Source organism: Pseudophryne corroboree, chromosome 1, assembly GCF_028390025.1.
Source record: "Pseudophryne corroboree isolate aPseCor3 chromosome 1, aPseCor3.hap2, whole genome shotgun sequence".
NCBI classification, from domain to species: Eukaryota; Metazoa; Chordata; class Amphibia; order Anura; family Myobatrachidae; genus Pseudophryne; species Pseudophryne corroboree.
The window spans coordinates 539679527-539699050 of record NC_086444.1 but is presented as its reverse complement, the minus strand read 5'-3'; the positions used below and the strand labels follow the sequence as shown (position 1 = coordinate 539699050).

General features: G+C 47.7%; 1 protein-coding gene across 1 annotated transcript in view; it reads left to right on the top strand.

The window, feature by feature from the left end:
- Window positions 1-6504: 6504 nt before the first annotated feature.
- PSIP1 (PC4 and SRSF1 interacting protein 1) overlaps window positions 6505-19524 on the top strand; it is a 369617-nt gene continuing 356597 nt past the window's right edge. The window contains exon 1 of the mRNA XM_063914078.1: window positions 6505-6820. The gene's annotated coding sequence lies outside the window, so the exon portion shown is untranslated. The remainder of the gene's footprint in view (window positions 6821-19524) is intronic.

Sequence of the window (19524 nt, the reverse complement as noted above, 5' to 3'; positions counted from 1 at the left end):
TGACACTGTCACGTAATTCCTTCCAACAGTTCATCCACTCAGGTGTCGACCCCCTAGGGGGTGACATCACTATTACAGGCAATCTGCTCCGTCTCCACATCATTTTTCTCCTCATACATGTCGACACAAACGTACCGACACACAGCATACACACAGGGAATGCTCTGATAGAGGACAGGACCCCACTAGCCCTTTGGGGAGACAGAGGGAGAGTTTGCCAGCACACACCAGAGCGCTATATATATACAGGGATAACCTTATATAAGTGTTTTTCCCCTTATAGCTGCTGTATTTTTAATACTGCGCGTAATTAGTGCCCCCCTCTCTTTTTTAACCCTTTCTGTAGTGTAGTGACTGCAGGGGAGAGCCAGGGAGCTTCCCTCCAACGGAGCTGTGAGGGAAAATGGCGCCAGTGTGCTGAGGAGATAGGCTCCGCCCCCTTCTCGGCGGCGTTATCTCCCGTTTTTCTGTGTATTCTGGCAGGGGTTAAATTCATCCATATAGCCCAGGAGCTATATGTGATGCATTTTTTGCCATCCAAGGTGTTTTTATTGCGTCTCAGGGCGCCCCCCCCCCCCCGGCGCCCTGCACCCTCAGTGACCGGAGTGTGAAGTGTGCTGAGAGCAATGGCGCACAGCTGCAGTGCTGTGCGCTACCTTGTTGAAGACAGGACGTCTTCTGCCGCCGATTTTCCGGTTCGTTCGGGCACAAAAATCTAACTGAGGCTTGGAGGAGGGTCATGGGGGGAGGAGCCAGTGCACACCAGGTAATTCTAAAGCTTTACTTTTGTGCCCAGTCTCCTGCGGAGCCGCTATTCCCCATGGTCCTTACGGAGTCCCCAGCATCCACTAGGACGTCAGAGAAACATAGTCTAGCATCAGTAAGATACAAGATTGTGGATCATATTCCAGATGTTCCTCGTGGGGGTAATAGGGCCACCAAGTTATTACAATTAGAGGCCAGGTGGATTTTTAGACTCGACACCATCCACCCCAGAGGCTTAAACGATCAGTTAAATTTAAATTGTTTTTTATAGCTGTCATCTCAAAATATGGTTTATTTATAAAATAGGCATCCCAGCGTAAATCCTAATTTACACTTAATTCTATCCATTTTTGTTCACATAGAATAATCTATGTTGGCACCATACATTAACACAGGCGTTAGTGATTGTTGTTTAGTTTATTTTATCATAAAATGTTCACTATGTTTTTATTAAGTACTTTACAGTGTGTATTTGATATTCAATACATTTGTCTCCACTCATCACTGGTTCACCCATCACGTTGATTTATCACACTGCTGGTCAGTGTGTCTTATGACTACACATTTGCATCAAGATGTTGATGTTTCATGTTTTATATATCAAGCAGACATTAGGTGTTTTTATTACTTATATATATATGTATGTTTGGTTTTTTGTGAGACAATACGCGGCGCTTTAAGCAGACTGTGTATCGTCTCCATGGCAACCTGTTCCCCTCTGTCTACAGCCGCGTCAGAAGTGGGTCCGTGTCGCGGGATTACGCGACTTCCGGCAGCCGGGCGTCACACATGACCGGAGGCGCGTTCCCTGTGTATCGTACAACGCGGACGTGGCGGGAGATGACGGGGACCAGGAGAATCAGGTATTTAAGTTGTTTTGTTGTTGCTTGTCACTTGTTTGCAGTGTTCTGAGGAAGGAGGTTCGTCCTCTGAAACGTCAATAAATGCACATGGCTTTTTCACTTTAATTGTGCAAGACTCTGAGTGCCGCCTACACCTTCCAGTTTATATATATATATATATATATATATATATATATATATATATAATATGTGTGTGGGAAGGGGCATAATAGCAGGGGCTTTCTCTGGAATCAATCTTGACATGTCCCTTCCCCACAAGGCATGCGCCTTATGTTCATATTGAAAATAAAAAGGTGGGGGGGGGGGGGGGCAATTCTCTCTCTGGCACAGGATACCAAGAAGTCTAGTTATGGCTCTGCTGTATGGTGGTTTGTGACAATGGGGAAGAAATGTAGCCTACCTGGTTAGACAGCATCTTCAGTAGGTATTCACTATTCATGTAGGATATCACATGGTCCAGAAGATGCCTGTTTGTGTAGGAATATAAGCAAGGTCATCGTCATACAACAGAGGTTCAGCCAGACTCATGCCAGCCACCTGTTACCTTCTACTCCCTGTATCTCCCAGCAACATATTTTCCCCTACGTCTCTCAGCCACACCATCTTCTTCCCCCCTGTGTCTGTCAGACACACCATCATCTCACCCCTACTCAGCCTCCCCCCTAAATCAGTGTCTAAATCTGTGTCTCTCAGCCTGCCCCCTTTGATTCTGTGTGTCAGGTCTGTGTTGATGTCTGTTCCCGGAGGGGGCACTAGTGGGTCGGTGGTGGTGCGATGGAGAAAACGAGGAGGCTGTAGTAAATTCCTGCACATGTGCGCAATTGATATTTATTGAAAGTTCACACACTAAGTATATGCAACTGCAACAGTGATGATATGAGCATAGAAATCAGCGTGGAAGCTGATAGGGTCTCTGGAATAGTAAGTCTCTTAGAAATTGTTTGGTCTGGAAACCGATGATGTACAGGAGCTGAACTACACAGGCAGTTGGTATGCTAAACAGAAATGGAACCAGGTTTGGCTTTAGCAGGAGACAGCTGAGAAGCAGAGCAGATTTCCTAGTGCAGGTGAAATGGCACAACACTGCTGCAGACAGATAACAAACAGGTGAAAAAGGTAATGCAGCACCTGGAGTGAGTCTCTAACTGCTGGTGAACACTGGAACAGATTGCAGATGGAGCTGCAGCCAAACTGGATGGCTGATGCCTGTAGTTCCACAGAGCTCTGGCACTGGAGAGTCTCAGGATACTGGAGACTGGAGCCAGGAGACACTGTGCACAGGATGTGATGCGTTGTTCAAGGCAATGATACTCAGCTGGAACTCTGACTATGGCCCTCATTCCGAGTTGATCACTCGCTAGCTGCTTTTAGCAGCAGTGCAAACGCTAGGCCGCCGCCCTCTGGGAGTGTATCTTAGCTTAGCAGAAGTGCGACCGAAAAGGTTAGCAGAACTGCTCGTAAAACTTTTCATGCAGTTTCAAAGTAGCGCCAAACCTACTCCTACCTTGCGATCACTTCAGTCAGTTTAGTTCCTGCTTTGACGTCACAAACACGCCCTGCGTTCGGCCAGCCACTCCCCCGTTTCCCCAGGCACGCCTGCGTTTTTACCTGTCACGCCTGCGTTTTTAAGCACACTCCTGGAAAACGGCCAGTTACCACCCAGAAACACCCACTTCCTGTCAATAACTCACCGATCAACAGAGCAACAGAAAAGCGTTGCTTGACCTTGTGTAAAACTGCATAGTTTTGTGTGAAAGTACTTCGCGCGTGCGGCCCGTACGCATGCGCAGAAATGCAGATTTTTAGCCTGATTGCTGTGCTGCGAACAACGGCAGCTAGCGATCAACTCGGAATGACCCCCTATATACCTACTGGTCAGCAGCCATTGGATGAGTCATGTGTACAGACACAGCGCAGGATTGGATGATACCAGATCAGCTGACTGCTAGTGTCATGGCGGCGCCCATGTAGTGCAGATGGCGGGATCACAGTGAGGTACACGTCATGTGGAGTTCAGGGGTGCAGAGGAGCAGAGGGTTCTGTGCAACGCGGATAGGCCGCACACGCAGCATCAGGCTGGGACCACGACCTCCAGAGGCCCGCACACCAGTGCGCTTGCGAGATACTGCTGAACGCTAGTTCCTGACACTGTGTCTCTCATCCTATCCCCCCTTCACTATGTCTTTCAGTCTTCCCCCATTCACTGGGCGGGATGTACTAATGTACATCGCCGCCCTGCGCCATGATGCTGATCGCATGTGTACTAACATATGCGATCAGCATTGCGGAGGACAGCTCTTCCGATAAGAGCTGTCCTCCGCGATGCGCAGCGGCAGCCTGACTTCCGGGATTCGGCCCCAGGAGTCAGTCTGCGCATGCGCGGGGTGAGGGGGGCGGCCGCAGGGCATGCTGGGAGGGATCCGATCGGACCCCTCACACAGCGCCGCGGAGAGAAGCCCATAGGCTTCTATGGACGTACGCCAGCTAAAGCTGCGTACTCCGCCGCGGCGCTGTCCTGCCGGCCGGGGGTTAGTAAATCAGGAAAATGCAGTAAACAGGGAGTTTACCGCATTTTCCGCTTAGTACATCCCGCCCACTGTGTCTCTCAGCCTGCCCCCCCCCCCCCCCCCCCCCCTTCACTGTGTCTTTCAGCCTGCCCTCAATTCACTCTGTGTCTCTCAGCCTGCTCCCCTTTACTGTCTCTCAGCCGGCACCCCTCCATCTTTCTCCACTGCTGGCTGGATTGTACAATCAGGTTCTGGCTCATGACTTCCCCGCTGTGATCTTAGTGCTGGTAATTCCCCGTCACTTTTCCAGCCGCTCAGTCTGTCACTCCCAAATGCATTTCGGCTCTAGCCTTCTAGCCAGTGAAGTAGACTAGAGCCAAAACGCGTTGGAGAGACAGACTGAGTGGCTGAGAGAGTGACGGAGAATTACCAGCACTAAAATCACAGTGGGGAAGCCGGAAGTCAGGAGCCAGGACCTGAGAGACCCAGTGTGCCCTGACTGAATGAGCATCACTGTGATAAGCATATTTTATTCAATTTGATGTAGGTGAAATATTTACGTAGAGTGAAAACCGTTTTTAATGATACTGCACTATCAGTGCCCTCTGTGTGTTTGTTTGTTTATATGTATATATAAAATGAATACTCACATTTCTATGGCTGTTGGCTTTCATTCAGTATTTTGGAATTACTATTTATGGCCCTGTGCACTCCTTATAGTGAACTATTACTTTGTGGGTGCTGCTTGTCTCACGCTGATACATATATATATATATATATATATATAGAGAGAGAGAGAGAGAGAGGAGATCAGGTCAGGGATGGCCTCTGCTGGGGTAGATGGGCATCTCCAAACACAAAGCAGCCAGGAAAACAGCACACCAGTCCAGGGTTTTTGTGCAATCTAGCTGTAGCTAATTGTATTGTGAAGTTTAAAACAAAACATAAAAGGACCAATGTGTTTTTACATTTTTCATACAGAGTTGTAGTACAGATTCAGACGCACACACCAACAAGTATACAGTATTATAAATACTCAGACGGGTGATTTGAGTCCAGCATAGGGCTGGTGAAAATTTCAATGGTGTGACTGATGGTGGCTTCTGAAGATGGACAAAGCTTTTATTGCAGCATCTCTAGACATTGAAAACGGGTGTTTCAGTCCTTTCATATTCCTATGCAAATCAGGGATGGGCATTGCAGCAATATTAGCCTAAAGTTTGCAAATGTAACTGCAGCAAATGACGCAAGGCAGGCCACAACTGCATCCAACTCAGGATCAGGCCCTATGAGGGATCCTGCACGCTCAGTAGACCCCCACCTCTCAACAGACCCAGCACCTATTAGGGCTGTTTCCATAAATTTCCTGGGCTTGTTTTCTTTTCAATCCCAATCAGCCCCTGAACAGATGAGCACAAGAAATGGAGTTTGCATTGGCATTTACCGAAACTCGCAGATGGATGAATGCTGATCTATGCAGCTGCGTGCACTTATGCATGTCAGTCAGAATAAGCACTTGGGTAGGATGTACTAAGCATTGCATTCTCGATGAGGTACATCCCGCCACTTACCACACACATACTATGCACATATGTGTGATACCCGAGCAAATAGCCCTCTGTGAAGAGACTGTATATGGGTATCACACTTGTTTGAAAAAGGGAGCTTATACTGTATGTGCTGCCTCATGCCCCAATAATATGTATGTGTATAGGTAATTATTTATGATAATATAATGTCAGCCAAAGTTATATTAATCTATAATGAAGATAATTCCTAGCATCCCTGGCAGTTGCTCATGATGGCAGGAGCAGATCACAGGAGCGCTGTCAGGTGGTACAGGAAAAGGACAGTTGGTGGCAGTTGGGAAGCCCTGAGGTAACTCTAGGGAGGACATGTTGTGCTGCTGGGAGACCTCTAAGGGGATGGAGAAATAGCGCCGAGGTGTTGCACTGATGGGGACGCTCTACTCAGTGTAGTCAGCCTAAAGGCCCGTACACACTGGTCGATATATCGGCCGTTCCCTTGAACGGCCGATATATCACGGGACCGTCGGCCAGTGTGTACGGCCGATACGTCTGTGAACTCCGTCGTTCACAGACGTATCGCGTCGGCCGCGCAGCACAGCCGACGGCCAATATATCTACCAATATATTGGCGCGTCGCTGTGTGTGTACGGGGCGGTCGGCCGACCGCCCGTACACATGCTGCGGTGGCCGGCGGTGATTGACAGCTGAACTGGGCGGGCGTGTGTACACGCCCGCCCAGTTCATGACGTCAGTCCCCGACGGATTGGGCAGTGTGTATGCACAGCACACTGCCCGATCCGTCCATAGATATATCTGCAGATCAATTGATCTGCAGATATATCTATTAGACAGCATCGGAACTGGGTTCAGGACGGTACCTGCTTTAATTGACGAGCTCCAGTGATGGAGCGGAGCAGGTCCCGTCTCCCAGTGAACTCCCATGTTGGTGATGAGGGAGGCGACCTAGGTCAGTGACGACGGAGGCAGAGGGCGGACTTTCCTCCCCTTGGTAATGCCTGAGTGACTGGGTTGGAGACGCCTCTGGGGAGCAACCTGAAACGGAGTCACAGTAGCAGACGGGGACATCATCCCCATCTCCCATAGTAAGGAGTGCAACGGGGCAGAATTGGATGAGGGACCGGAGAGCCCTAATAAGGTATCCTGATTGCATGTCTGTAATCGCCCCATCGGGATAGTTGCAGTGACTGATTTAATTGCTTCCATCACACATCAGTGATAGCCTCACACAGAATTATGGCCCTCATTCCGAGTTGTTCGCTCGCTAGCTGCTTTTAGCAGCCGTGCAAACGCTAAGCCGTCGCCCTCTGGGAGTGTATCTTTGCTTAGCAGAAGTGCGAACGAAAAGATCGCAGTGTTGCTACATAAAAGATTGTGCAGTTTCAGAGTAGCTCGAGACCTACTCCTAGCTTGCGATCACTTCAGACTATTTAGTTCCTGTTTTGACGTCACGAACACTCCCTGCGTTCGGCCAGCCACGCCTACGTTTTCCCAGCCACTCCTGCATTTTTATCTGGCACACCTGCGTTTTTTCACACACTCCCCGAAAACGGTCAGTTACCTCCCAGAAACACCCACTTCTTGTCAATCACTCTGCGGACAGCAGTGCGACTGAAAAGCGTCGCTAGAGCTTGTGTAAAACTGCATTCTTGTGAAAGTACGTTGCGTGTGCGCATTGAGCCACATACGCATGCGCAGAAGTGCCGATTTTTAGCCTGATCGCTGCAATGTGAACGAAAGCAGCTAGCGATCAACTCGGAATGAGGGCCTATATGTGAACTGACTTCTATATGCAGCTCCTCCTATTAAACACAGCTTAGTGAGCATTCTACACTAAAGCCCTGAGTTATACCCTGCACAATACAGAGATATTCAGCTAATAATTGAGGGCTGGATTGATGGAAGTAACTAATCTATTGATGCTCCAGTCTTTCTAATAGACAAACAGTAAGGAGAAATTGATACCAGACTCTGAATTACTCACCACCCTTTAACCTACTACGTGAACATTAGTTTTCTGATATTCCACTCTCTTTAAGGATCAAACAGGATTATACTACTGGATTATAAAATACCATTATAAATATGTCCTAATTCTCATCTTCCCTGAGGAGTTTACTGCATTAGTGAGAGGCAGCAAGTGACATAAAAGAGTGGAATCTACTCTTAGGACGTGTTATTGCCCCATTTGTCTCAGAGACATATCATATTTATCTAAGAGAGACTCAACAAATCTCACTGGTACCAGTAGGACAGTATCCTTTATATGTGCACCAACGAGGTAGAGAGCGAGGAAAGAGTACTCAGATAGACTGCAATAGTAACTTTGTAGTGTGACTTTGAAAGGTGATATTGCTATTAGTCTAGTTCAGTTTAATATTATCAGTGTTTATTGCATAGTGAACAGTGCATAGAGTGAATCTTAAAGAAAATAGGATTTTAATTACCTACCGGTAAATCCTTTTCACATTAGTCCATAGAGGATACTGGGGTACATACACTCGTAAGTACGGGTTCAAAGACTTGAGGTTCAGAATTGGTCTTACCGAACCGTCCAGCTTTTCTACTACGAACAAGTTGGAGTAGTACCCCTTGTTTATTAGATGAGGTGGAACTGGAACAATGACCTGAGTCTGTACCAGTTTTGGATGGCATGCTGTAAAGTTATACTTGCCTCTTGTGAAACTGGCAAGCCTGATTGGAAGAATCTGTGAGGTGGGAGCTTCTGGAACTCCAGTCTGTAGCCCTGGGAAATAAGATCTATAACCCTTGAAGAATTGTAGTCGGGATCCCTCCTGACAGCCTTCCAGGCATTGCAGTCCTGCAATATGAGCCTGAGCTCTGTTCCTGAGCACCTGCAGTTGCTGGTTTGTGTGGTTTACCTCTTGCGCCGCTGGAGGACGTAGAAGCAGCTCTGGAATTGCCCTTGAACTTGGTCGTTCGAAAGGACTGTAACTTAGAAGCTGAATAAGTCTTCTTGGTAGGGGGGGCTGCGGAAGGAAGATACGTAAACGTACCCGCAGTAGCTGTGGAGATCCATTTGTCTAATTCATCTCTAAACAAGTCCTCTCCTGTGAATGGTAGGTCAACATCAGCAGTCCACTGGCATAGCCACAAGCCTCTGCGTGCCGACACTGCCATAGCGGTGGTGCGTGCGTTAAGCACGCCTATTTCCTTTATGGCTTCCACCATAAAGTTCGCAAAGTCCTGTATATGCTGCAGGAGTAAGACAACATCCCCCCTAGATAAGGAATCTAACCCCTCAATTAGGTTACGTGACCATTTAGCAATGGCTTTAGTGATCCACGCACATGCAATAGTGGGTCTTTGGGTCACCCCAGTAGCTGTGTACAATTTGAGTGTAGTCTCAATTTTATGATCAGCGTGTCTTTCAGGTAGGCTGCACCAGGAACAGGCAATACAATTTTACATGACAGCATCAGTCCCTTTTTTTACTATCCTTCAGAGGACTTCTTTTTTACATTAAAATTAGATTCCTCACACTCCTCTGACACCTTATCAGGAATATGCAGAACATCTCTGATAGCCTCTATAAGACCCTCTATTCCCTGTGACAGAGCTGTATCCCCCCCTCTGAGTCCACCTCCCCCTCCTCCATGTCTGACTTGTCAGCGTCAGACTGCAGGATATGGGCCAGAGATCGCTTTTGTGGACAAATGGGAGGGGATTGAGATGCTGTTTTAGGGATTGAGTCTCTGTTCATAAACTCACCCACAGTCTGTTTAAAGTATTGCGTCTCTTTCTCATTGCGGGACAATTTTGTAGAAAGAGTTGAGAGCATTCCCTTAGAGAATTAACCCATTCTGTGAACCCTGAGTACCCAGCAGTGAGCCCCCAGGTGAAGAGGAACACTCTGCGGTACAAAAGACACTCTTTGCCTGACATAATGTAGATGTGACAACACACACACACACAGGAAAGGTTAAGCACAATTTACCCACAAAGAGCCCTTCAGGGAGAAACAGAGTTGTTTGGAGCCAGCCCCCACCGCACCTTAGCACTAATGCCAAGCTTAGCCGGGTCGCAGACTAAGTACCCTGATAGGGGACTTAGGGCAGATTTATTAAGCCTGGTGAAGAGATAAAGTGTAGGGTGATAAAGCACCAGCTAGTCAGCTCTCAACTGTCATTTTTCAAACCCAGACTGTGACATGGAAGTTAGGAGCTGATTGGCTGATACTTTATCACCGTGTAATTTATCACTTCACCACGCTTAATAAATCTGCCCCTTAGTACACTAATAGTCGCTCCCCCCCTGCTATGAGCCCCTGGTACCGCTGAGGTCATCTGGAGTCACACTGGATGAGCTGCGCATCCCTGTCCTGTCAGCGTCTGCCCACTGCAGAGGGAAAATGGCACTGGTGAGCTGCTGGATCCTCTTATAGTGAAGCCCCACCCCTTCAATAGAGCACAGTCTTCCCGCTTTTTTTATACTGGCTGAGGAATCTGGTGCTTAAAATGGAGAAAACCGTTTTAAGGCTTTTGTGTACAGTGTCCGGAGACGCATTCCATCCCATGTAGAAGCCATGCGTATCCATACCCTCATGCCGCCATAATGGGCGGCGCCCCGCTAGCCAGGACGTCGGCTCAGTACTCACCACTCATCATTCTTCTGGCTTTTAGGGGTGGCGGCATGCTGCGGGAAAGTACGCTCGCCGTGGTGGGGCTTGCGAATAATTCCCTCAGGAGCTCAGTGTCCTGTCAGTGGGAAATGGGACCATTAACCCTTTAAGAGGTTGGGCTGTTCCCTCCCCTAAGTCCCACGAAGCAGGCAGGCTGGTGCCAACCAGCCCTGCCTGAAAATAAACATAGAAAATAAATGCAGAAAACTCTTCAGGAGCTTCCTTCAGCGTGACTGGCTCCTCCGGGCACATTTTCTAAACTGAGTCAGGTAGGAGTGGCATAGAGGGAGAAGCCAGGCCACACTATCAAATTCTTAAAGTGCCGATGGCTTCTAGTGGACCCGTCTATACCCCATGGTACTAAATGGACAGGGCCGTCTTAACAGCAGTGTAGGCCCCTGGGCACAGCAATGCACTGGGCCCCCTACCCATCATTCAGAGGTAGGGGTGGGGGGTGCTCTCAGCGCAGCTTTGATGTCCCGCGGGTGGTAGGGGTGTTCTATCTTCCGCTCAGCATGTAGGACCTGGAACAGTAATTTCTGCTAATAACTCCTTTACTGAACAGATGGGGCTAAACTGTAGAAGGGGGCATCGGGCTGAATGAAGAAGCCCTGGTACATGACTTCCAGAGTGGTAGGGGGTGTTTAATACGTAGGGGAGGGGTGGATAGTGAAGTGGGCTTAATGTTTATCATTTTCCGGTGCGAGGGCAGCTTGCTTGACTACAGATATCGCAAGTTCCTGAAAATATATTTCTTAGCTTTGAATAGGATGAAAAACTAGAGAGTCCCACCTTTCAGAAGGTTCTGGGGACTTGGGGATGAGAGTTCAGGAGCCAAAGCAATTCACCAATGAAGATCTAAAACTGCATTTGGCGTGTGGAGCTGGAGCAGGGACCAGCTGCTTGAATGATGATATCTCTGGTTCTGGGCATAGTATAGACAAGCTTTTAGTGTCCACCAAAAGGGGAGAGTCGCAGCTTTTGGCTTATACCCTCAGAAACACTCTAAAGGCCCGTACACACTGGCCAATATATCGGCCGTTCTCTTGAACGGTCGATACATCGCAGGTCCGTCGGCCAGTGTGTACGGCCAATATGTCTGTGAACTCTGTCATTCACAGACGTATTGCGTCGGCCCCGCAGCACAGCCGACAGCCAATATATCTAACGATATATTGGCGCGTCGCTGTGTGTGTACGGCGGCCGGCCGACCGCCCGTACACATGCTGCGGTGGCCGGCGGTGATTGACAGCTGAACTGGGCGGGTGTGTGTGTACACGCCCGCCCAGTTCATGACGTCAGTCCCCGACTGATCAGGCAGTGTGTATGCTCAACACACTGCCCGATCTGTCCATAGATATATCTGCAGATCAATTGATCTGCAGATAGATCTACTAGTGTGTACCCACCTTAAGTCAGACAAAACCTGAGATATCAGGCTGGGAAGAGCAATTAACAGGCTTGGTTGGGGACCACTGCTTTCAAGTTAGATAACTCCGGTTGCCCACGGCCGATTTTCAAAAATCTGGTACGCCTGGAAAGAGGGGACCCTCAGCTATCAGCCTAGGGCCCTTATACTCCTGGGGCCCTTGGGCAAGAGCTTATACGAATAGACGGCCCTGTAAATGGACCCAGTATCCTCTAGGACGTAAGATAAATAGTACTAACTAATTATACCTAGGTTCATTCGGTTGAAGTGAAGAAGAGACACAGCAACAACGTGTGCCAGTAAAATATGTTCTTTTTATTGTGTTGACTGTACAAGTTGCACCGTATTTCAGTATTGTAATTTCATTTGAATATCTTGTGATTGTGAGTTCTTCTACTCATTGAGTCCGTAAGAAAGGGACAAAAGTTAATAAAATTTGTTGTGCAAGAAATCCCGAAGGCAAGGTATCTGGGTGAAATTCTTCCTCGCCTCTCTGTGCAGATTGAAGCATTAAAGAAAGCTAGAAGGGAGAATAGGGCAAGGTATAATTAAAAGAAAACAAATACTTACCTGGGAAACGCAGAAATAATAGGATTTTAATACCTACCGGTAAATCCTTTTCTCTTAGTCCGTAGAGGATGCTGGGGTCACATTCAGAACCATGGGGGGTATAGACGGGATCCGCAGGAGACATGGGCACTTTAAGACTTTCAAAGGGTGTGAACTGGCTCCTCCCTCTATACCCCTCCTCCAGACTCCAGTTATAGGAACTGTGCCCAAGGAGACGAACATTTCGAGGAAATGATTTATTGTTAAACCATGGTGAGCATCTTACCAGCTCACACCTCAAGTATGCTGCAGAACGTGGCATTCAACAGAATACAAGCCAACGGCATGAACGATTTCAGCAACATGCTGACAAGAACCGTAACACAACATGTGTGTAATCACAAGTAATAACTGCAGATACAGTACGCACTGGGACGGGCGTCCAGCATCCTCTACGAACTAGAAGAAAAGGATTTACCGGTAGGTATTAAAATCCTATTTTCTCATACGTCTTAGAGGATGCTGGGGTCACATTCAGAACCATGGGGTTATACCAAAGCTCTAGAATGGGCGGGAGAGTGCGAATGACTCTGCAGTACCGAATGAACAAACTTGAGGTCATCATCTGCCAAGGTATCAAACTTGTAAAACTTAGCCAAAGTGTTCGAACCCGACCAAGTAGCTGTTTAGCAACGTTGTAACGCCGAGACCCCCCGGGCAGCCGCCCAGGACGAGCCCACCTTTCTAGTAGAATGGGCCTTCACCGATTTCGGTAACGGCAATCCAGCCGTGGAATGAGCCTGCTGAACCGTATTACAGATCCAGCGTGCAATGGTCTGCTTGGAAGCAGTACATCCAATCTTGATGGGAGTATACAGGACAAACAGAGCCTCTGTTTTCCTAATCTGAGCCGTTCTGGCGACAGAAATTTTCAAAGCTCTGACCACATCCAGAAATTTCGACTCAAATAAGGCGTCAGTACCCAATAGGTAGGTTCATGTGGAAAAATGAAACCACTTTCGGCAGAAATCGTGAACGAGTTCTCAACTCTGCTCTAACTTCGTGGAAGAACAAAGAAGGCTCTTGTGAGACAAGACCGCTAACTCAGACACCCGCCTTGTGGATGCCAAGGCCAACAGGATAACCACTTTCCAAACGAGGAATTTTAATTCCACCTTTCGTAAAGGTTCAAACCAATGTGATTGAAGGAACTGCCACACCACATTAAGATCCCATGGTGCCACTGGGGGCACAAATGGAGGTTGGATGTGCAACACACCCTTCACGAAAGTCTGAACTTCTGGAAGGGAGGCCAATTTTTTTTTTTTTAAGAAAACCAATAAGGCTGAAACTATACCTCAATTGAGCCCAATTTTAGGCCCGCATCCACACCTGCTTGTAGAAAATGGAGAAAACGTCCTAGCTGAAATTCCTCTGTAGGAGCCTTCTTGGATTCACACCAAGAAACATATTCTCTCCAAATACGGTGGTAATGTTTAGACATTACTCCTTTCCTGGCCTGAATAAGTGTGGAAATTACTTCACTGGGAATACCCTTTCGGGCTAGGATCTGGCTTTCAACTGACATGCCGTCAAACGTAGCCGCGGGAAGTTTTGATACATGCACGGCCCTTGCTTTAACAGGTCCTCGTGGAGAGGAAGAGGCCAGGGATCTCCTACGAGTGATTCCTGAAGATCTGGATACCAAGCACTCCTTGGCCAGTCTGGGACAATGAGGATCACTTGAATCTTTGTTCTTCTTATGATCTTTTGAACTTTTGGAATGAGAGGAAGTGGAGGGAATACATACACCGACTGAAACACCCACGGTGTCACCAGTGCATCCACTGCTATTGCTTGAGGGTCCCTTGACCTGGAACAATATCTCTGAAGCTTCTTGTCTAGACGAGATGCCATCATGTCTATTTGAGGAAACACCCCAATGACTTGTCACTTCCGTGAAGACCTCTTGATGGAGGCCCCACTCTCTTGGATGGAGATCGTGCCCGCTGAGGAAGTCTGCTTCCCAGTTGTCCATTCCTGGAATAAAGATCGCTGACAGAGCGCTTGTATGTCTTTCTGCCCAGCGGCGAACCTTTGTGGCTTCTGCCAATGCCGCTCTGCTTTATGTTCCGCCCTGGCGGTTTATGTACGCTACTGCTGTTACATCGTCCGACTGGATCAATAGGGGCAGATCGCGAAGATGTTCCGCTTGCAGAAGGCCGTTGTAAATAGCTCCTAACTCCAGAACGTTTATGTGGAGACAAGTTTCATGACTTGACTAGACCATCTTCCTTGGAAGATTGACCTCCGTGCGACTGCACCTCAGCCTCGGAGGCTTGCATCCATGGTTACCAGGATCCAGTCCTGGATCTCGAACCTGCACCCCTCTAGGAGGTGAGAGCTGTGTAGCCACCACAAGAGTGAGATCCTGGTCTCAGAAGACAGGATAATCTTTTGGTGCATGTGTAGGTGGTATCCGGACCACTTGTCCAACAGATCCCCCTGGAACACTTCTGGCATGAAATCTGCCAAACTGAATGGCCTCGTAGGCCGCAACCATCTTTCCCAGCAACCAAATGCATTGATAAATTTACACTTTTGCCGGCTTCAGAAGATGTTTGACCAGGCTCTGAAGTTCCAGAACCTTTTTCACTGAAAGAAAAAAATTCTGTAGTTCTGTGTACAGTATGCTTCCCAAAAAATGACAGCTGCGTTGTTGGAATCAACTCTGCTTTTGGCAAGTTTAGGAGGCAACCATGTTGTTGAAAAACTATCAGGAAAAGTGCAATGTTTTGCAACAACTGGTCCCTGGATCTCGCCTTTATCAGGAGATCGTCCAAGTACGGGATAATCGTGACTCCATGCTTTTGAAGGGGAACCATCATTTCCGCCATTATGTCGGTGAAAAAATCTCGGAGCCGTGGATAGACCAAAGGGCAACGTCTGAAACTGGTAATGACAATCCTGAATTGCAAACCTCAGTGACGCTGAAGAAAATGGAAATCTGCAAGTAGGTATCCTTTATGTCCACCGAAACAAGGAAACCTCTTTCCACCAGACTGAAAATCACTGTCCTGAGAGATTCCATCTTGAATTCAAGTCTCTTTTGGTAGAAATTGAGGGATTTCCGTTTAGGATTGGCCTCTGTCCGGTCTCGGGACCACGAAAAAGGCTTAATTGACGGCTTCACCCAGGTGTGACGGGGGAACCCAGACAATGACATGATTCAGACACAATTTTTGTATTGCGTTGCATACTATCTCCCTGTTCGTCGGAGAACTGGTAAGGCCGATTTGAAAAATCGTTGAGGGGAAATGTCTCGAAAACTGACAGTTTTCCGAATAATTCCAGAACTGACTGAAGAGTTGTTGTTTTTTGGACGCGCCCCCACCGGTGCGGCCTCCCGCAAGAGAGCCCCAGCGTCATGCGGTGGATATGGCAGACGCAGAGGATGATTTCTGCACCTGTGATCTGGAAGAGGCTGTGGACCTCTTCCTTCTTCCCCTTCCTAAACCCGCAAAGAAAATGGAATCTAACTTCTTGTGCATCTATTGGGTCGAAATGACGGCATCCGATAATGATGCGTCTTCATTCGTTGTGAGTGACCATAGGGCAAGAAGGTTGACTTACCTGCGGCCGTTGCTGAGATCAAATCAACTAGGCCATCCCCAAACAAGGCTTCACCTTCATAGGGAAGAGGCTCCATCTCTTCTTGGAGTCAGCATCAGCATTCCATTGGTGAATGCACAACGACCGCCTAGCCGAGACCGCTATGGAAATGGCCTGTGAATCCAAGAGTCATATTTCCCCTGCAGTCTCACTTAAGCATGCTGCAGCGTCCTTGATATGACCCAACGTAAGGAGTATCTCATCTCCCTCCAGGGTATCTATATCGGACGACAAGGTATCCTATAATTTTTTAATACTACTACTCACCCATGCACCTGCCATGGCAGGTCTAAGTAATGTACCCGTGTTTACATAGCTAGAATATAGCGTAGCTTCCTGCATACGATTCACTAGATTTGTGACATGGTCCCATGCAGAGCAGGGAGTGACTCACACTTTATTCTGTCCGCGGCGGGAACGAATAACAATCGGAATCCACCAGGATTCTTTCTCAAACAGAGCGCTCAGTACATGAGATTAGCTATCAGTATATATCTATACCTACATATATATACTATATACATATAAACCTATATTAATCCACATACATATATAGACCCTCCATCAGGAACAGCAGGGTTCTCAGTGACGTTAATGCGTCCTTAATTGTACTGCACAATGGCCCTCATTCCGAGTTGATCGCAGCAGGAATTTTGTTAGCAGTTGGGCAAAACCATGTGCCCTGCAGGGGGGGCAGATATAACATGCAGAGAGAGTTAGATTTGGGTGGATTATTTTGTTTCTGGCTGCTTTATTTTTACACTGCAATTTAGATTGCAGATTGAACACACCACACTCAAATCTAACTCTCTCTGCACATGTTAAATCTGCCTCCCCTGCACTGCACATGGTTTTGCCCAACTGCTAACAAAATTCCTGCTGCGATCAACTTGGAATTACCCCCAATATTAGATCTAATCAGGAAACAATCTGATCGACACAGGAATCAGTATCCGTGTCGGTATCCGGGAGTAGCAACTGGGCAAAATAAATTTTTTGCGACCCTGAGGGGTCTGAGGGAAAAATAACTATGAACATCACATCCTCCATAGATATTTCTAAATCTGTGTCTGGGACACACTTTTATGCAACCTTACTCTGATATGCAAATTTTTTACCGGGTCAGTTATTGGTGGTACCGACAGGGCCACCCACACACGTCCTTGTCCCAAATATAGTTTTCTCTTGGGAAAAAACATTCAGCCATCGACATGTTGACACACATGTACTAAGTACCCACAGACACACCAGCTTATGGGACACACAGGATTTTTCAGCACACCAAACCAGCGCCAAAAATATATAGTCTGGACAATAGTAAATACATATATGACAGACTTGTAGCGCTTTATATATAATGGGACCATTAACCCTTTAAGAGGTTGGGCTGTTCCCTCCCCTAAGTCCCACGAAGCAGGCAGGCTGGAGCCAACCAGCCCTGCCTGAAAATAAACATAGAAAATAAATGCAGAAAACTCTTCAGGAGCTTCCTTCAGCGTGACTGGCTCCTCCGGGCACATTTTCTAAACTGAGTCAGGTAGGAGTGGCATAGAGGGAGGAGCCAGGCCACACTATCAAATTCTTAAAGTGCCGATGGCTCCTAGTGGACCTGTCTATACCCCATGGTACTAAATGGACAGGGCCGTCTTAACAGCAGTGTAGGCCCCTGGGCACAGCAATGCACTGGGCCCCCTACCCATCATCCAGCGGTAGGGGTGGGGGGTGCTATCAGCGCAGCTTTGATGTCCCGCGGGTGGTAGGGGGTGTTCTATCTTCCGCTCAGCATGTAGGACCTGGAACAGTAATTTCTGCTAATAACTCCTTTACTGAACAGATGGGGCTAAACTGTAGAAGGGGGCATTGGGCTGAATGAAGAAGCCCTGGTACATGACTTCCAGAGTGGTAGGGGGTGTTTAATACGTAGGGGAGGGGTGGATAGTGAAGTGGGCTTAATGTTTATCATTTTCCGGTGCGAGGGCAGCTTGCTTGACTACAGATATCTCAAGTTCCTGAAAATATATTTCTTAGCTTTGAATAGGATGAAAAACTAGAGAGTCCCATCTTTCAGAAGGTTCTGGGGACTTGGGGATGAGAGTTCAGGAGCCAAAGCAATTCACCAATGAAAATCTAAAACTGCATTTGGCGTGTGGAGCTGGAGCAGGGACCAGCAGCTTGAAGGATATCTCTGGTTCTGGGCATAGTATAGACAAGCTTTTAGTGTCCACCAAAAGGGGAGAGTCGCAGCTTTTGGCTTATACCCTCAAAAATACTCTAAAGGCCCGTACACACTGGCCAATATATCGGCCGTTCTCTTGAACGGCCGATACATCGCGGGTCTGTCGGCCAGTGTGTACGGCCAATATGTCTGTGAACTCTGTCATTCACAGACGTATTGCGTCTACCGATATATTGGCGCGTCGCTGTGTGTGTACGGCGGCCGGCCGACCGCCCGTACACATGCTGCGGTGGCCGGCGGTGATTGACAGCTGAACTGGGCGGGTATGTGTACACGCCCGCCCTGTTCATGACGTCAGTCCCCGACGGATCAGGCAGTGTGTATGCTCAACACACTGCCCGATCTGTCCATAGATAAATCTACTAGTGTGTACCCACCTTAAGTCAGACAAAACCTGAGATATCAGGCTGGGAAGAGCAATTAACAGGCTTGGTTGGGGACCACTGCTTTCAAGTTAGATAACTCCGGTTCCCCACGGCCGATTTTCAACAATCTGGTACGCCTGGAAAGAGGGGACCCTCAGCTATCAGCCTAGGGCCCTTATACTCCTGGGGCCCTTTGGCAAGAGCCCATACGAATAGACGGCCCTGTAAATGGACCCAGTATCCTCTAGGACGTAAGATAAATAGTACTAACTAATTATACCTAGGTTCATTCGGTTGAAGTGAAGAAGAGACACAGCAACAACGTGTGCCAGTAAAATATGTTCTTTTTATTGTGTTGACTGTACAAGTTGCACCGTATTTCAGTATTGTAATTTCATTTGAATATCTTGTGATTGTGAGTTCTTCTACTCATTGAGTCCGTAAGAAAGGGACAAAAGTTAATAAAATTTGTTGTGCAAGAAATCCCGATGGCAAGGTATCTGGGTGAAATTCTTCCTCGCCTCTCTGTGCAGATTGAAGCATTAAAGAAAGCTAGAAGGGAGAATAGGGCAAGGTATAATTAAAAGAAAACAAATACTTACCTGGGAAACGCAGAAATAATAGGATTTTAATACCTACCGGTAAATCCTTTTCTCTTAGTCCGTAGAAGATGCTGGGGTCACATTCAGAACCATGGGGGGGGGGTATAGACGGGATCCGCAGGAGACATGGGCACTTTAAGACTTTCAAAGGGTGTGAACTGGCTCCTCCCTCTATACCCCTCCTCCAGACTCCAGTTATAGGAACTGTGCCCAAGGAGACGAACATTTCGAGGAAATGATTTATTGTTAAACCATGGTGAGCATCTTACCAGCTCACACCTCAAGTATGCGGCAGAACGTGGCATTCAACAGAATACAAGCCAACGGCATGAACGATTTCAGCAGCA